The sequence below is a fragment of the Myodes glareolus genome, chromosome X, assembly GCF_982192425.1.
Source record: "Myodes glareolus chromosome X, mMyoGla1.1, whole genome shotgun sequence".
NCBI lineage: Eukaryota > Metazoa > Chordata > Mammalia > Rodentia > Cricetidae > Myodes > Myodes glareolus.
Window position 1 is genome coordinate 77,705,605 of NC_142053.1, and position 2,979 is coordinate 77,708,583.

Genomic DNA, 2,979 nt, shown 5'->3' on the forward strand with positions numbered 1-2,979 from the left:
GCCTTTAATCGCAGCACCTGGGAACCAAAGGCAGTGAGTTTGAGGTTACCAGCCTGATCTAGAGAGTGAGTTCCAGAGCAGCCAGGACTACACAGAAAAACTCTGTCTTGAAAAACTAATAAATAAATTAAACAAACAAATAAAGTCCCTCCAAAATAAGTACAAATGTTGTTACCTCTTACCACTTTTTCTTGTTTCAAAAGTTGTCCAGATGGAGTTGAGTCCCCGTGTCGTCGTCCCCCTCCACCCCCCCACCCCCCCACCCCCCCACCCCACCCCGCGAGCGCAGGCCTTTTGCAACTCTTTCTTTGCCGCTCCACACCCACCACCAGTTTGCCATGGATGACGATATCGCTGTGCTCGTGGTTGACAACGACTCCGGCTTGTACAAAGCCGGCTTCACGGGCGATGATGCTCCCAGGGCCGTCTTCCCCTCCATCGTGGGCCGCCCTAGACACCAGGGCATGATGGTGGCCATGGAACAGAAGGACTCCTCCGTGGGCAACAAGGCCCAGAGCAAGAGAAACATTCTGACCCTGAAGTACCCTAGTGAACACGGCATTGTCACCAACTGGGACGACATGGAGAAGATCTGGCACCACACCTTCTACAACAAGCTGCGTGTGATCCCCGAGGAGCACCCTGTGCTGCTCACTGAGGCCCCCCTGAACCCCAAGGCCACCCGTGAAAAGATGACCCAGATCATGTTTGAGACCTTCAACACCCCAGCCATGTACGTAGCCATCCAGGCCCTGCTGTCCCTGTATGCCTCTGGTCATACCACTGGCATTGTGATGCTCTCCGGAGACGGAGTCACCCACACTGTGCCCATCTATGAGGGCTATGCTCTTCCTCATGCCATCCTGCATCTAGATATGGCTGGCCGGGACCTGACAGACTACTTCATGAAGATCCTGACCGAGTGTGGCTACAGCTTCACCACCACAGCTGAGACGGAAATAGTTCATGACATCAAAGAGAAGCTGTACTACGTTGCTCTGGACTTCGAGCAAGAGATGGCCACTGCTGCATCCTCTTCCTCCCTAGAGAAGAGCTACGAGCTGCCTGATGGCCTGGTCATCACTATTGACAACGAGCGGTTCTGTGCCCCTGAGGCTCTTTTCCAGCCTTCCTTTCTGGGTATGGAATCTTCTGGCATTTACGTAACTACATTCAATTCCATCATGAAATGTGACGTCGACATCCGCAAAGACCTCTATGCCAACACAGTGCTGTCTGGTGGCACCACCATGTGCTCAGACATTGCTGACGGGATGCAGAAGGAGCTCACTGCTCTGACTCCCAGCACCATGAAGATCAAGATCATTGCTCTTCCGGAGCCCAAGTACTCTGTGTGGATCGGCGGCTCCATCCCGGCCTCCCTGTCCACCTTCCAGCAGATGTGGATCAGCAAGGAGGAGTACGATGGGTCCGGCCCCTCCATAGTGCACCGCAAATGCTTCTAGGCAGACTCTGACTGAGCTGCGTTTTACACCCTTTTTTTTGACAAAACCTAACTTGCGCAGAAAAAAATAAATGAGACAACATTGGCATAACTTTATTTGTTTTTTGGGTTTTTTAAAAATTTTTTTTTTAAAGAGCTTGTTTTGTTTTGGTGCTTTTGACTCAGAATTTAAAAACAGGAACGGTGAAGGCGACAGCAGTCAGTCAGAGCAAGCATTCCCGAAGTTCTTCAATGTGACTGAGGACTTTGATTGTACTTGTTTTTTTTCTTTTTCTTTTTTTCTTTTTACCTTTTTAAATAGTCATTCCAAGTATCCATGAGAAATGAGGAAGTCTCTCTACCTCCCCCCCAAACCACTCCCATTTCGTAGGGGAGGATGGCGGAGTCCACGCCCTGAGTCCACACCAGGGAGGTGACAGCATTGCTTTCTGTGTAAAGTATGTACTGCAAAAAAATTTTAACTTTCTGCTTTAATACATTTCTGTTTTTTTTTATTTTGGAATGGTCAGCCATCATGGCCCTCCTTTTTTTGTCCCCCCAACTTGATGTATGAAGGCTTTGGTCTCCCTGGGAGTGGGTTGAGGCTGGACATTGACTTTAGACCAGTTTCATAAAAGTGCACACCTTACAAAAAAAAGTTGTCAAAATATTTTTGTTTGTGATGGTGCTAGGGATTGAACCCAGGGCCTCACACATGCTGAATATAGGCTCAATTCCTGAGCTATACCCATCTATATTGTTTTATTAATCAGTTCCCAGGTTATCAGTTTTTTATCAGCTGTATATAAAACTATATTGTTTTAGCTCCTAATTTATCAGTTTAGAACGAATCTGTCAGTACCCAAGTTCCAAGTGACTTGGAACATTTTATATTTGTCCTTTAGAACTAATTTGGGTCCCCATGGAATATATGAGTCTATAAGTCTCTAAAGATCTATGAGTCTAGATGGAATTGCGATAGGGAATACCTTATGGAAAGAGAATGTAGGATTTGCATAGAAGTATGATTGTGTCAGATTTCTTGGACCAACTCTAGGGCTCCAGAAAGATCTTTTTCCTTTTCCTCAGGGTTAGAGTTCATCGTCTTCCCTTCCTATTTTTCCTTTCCTAGGAATTAGTTCTCACAGACCTGACATTTCTCCCTTCTTGTTTTTGTCATTGTTGCTGTTTGAAACAAGATTTCTTACAGCCCAGACTGGCTTCCAGCTAGCTCTGTAATTGAGAATGACCTGGAACTCCTAATTCTCCTGCCAAGTTCTGAGAGTACATCCTTTCCAATTAACACCATTTTCTTTTAAAAATAGAAGAAATAGAGAACACAGTCCCCCACTACCACAAATTCTGCAGTTGAGGTCCCTGAATTTGGGGAAATCACATGCAGAGTGCAATGGAAAATTCTCAACTTGGGAAAACCACCTTCCGGATCAGGGTGTCTTCTGCCAAATAAATATGCTGTGATGGTTTGAAAGAAAATGGACCCCAAAAGGAGTGGCACTCTTAGAAGGTGTGGCTGT

The 2,979-nt window shown here is 46.3% G+C and overlaps 1 pseudogene; it reads left to right on the forward strand.

Annotated features, from left to right (window-relative positions):
- The first annotated feature begins 338 nt into the window (after positions 1 to 338).
- LOC125389440 (actin, cytoplasmic 1 pseudogene) lies at positions 339 to 1,535 on the forward strand (annotated as a pseudogene).
- Positions 1,536 to 2,979: the final 1,444 nt, after the last annotated feature.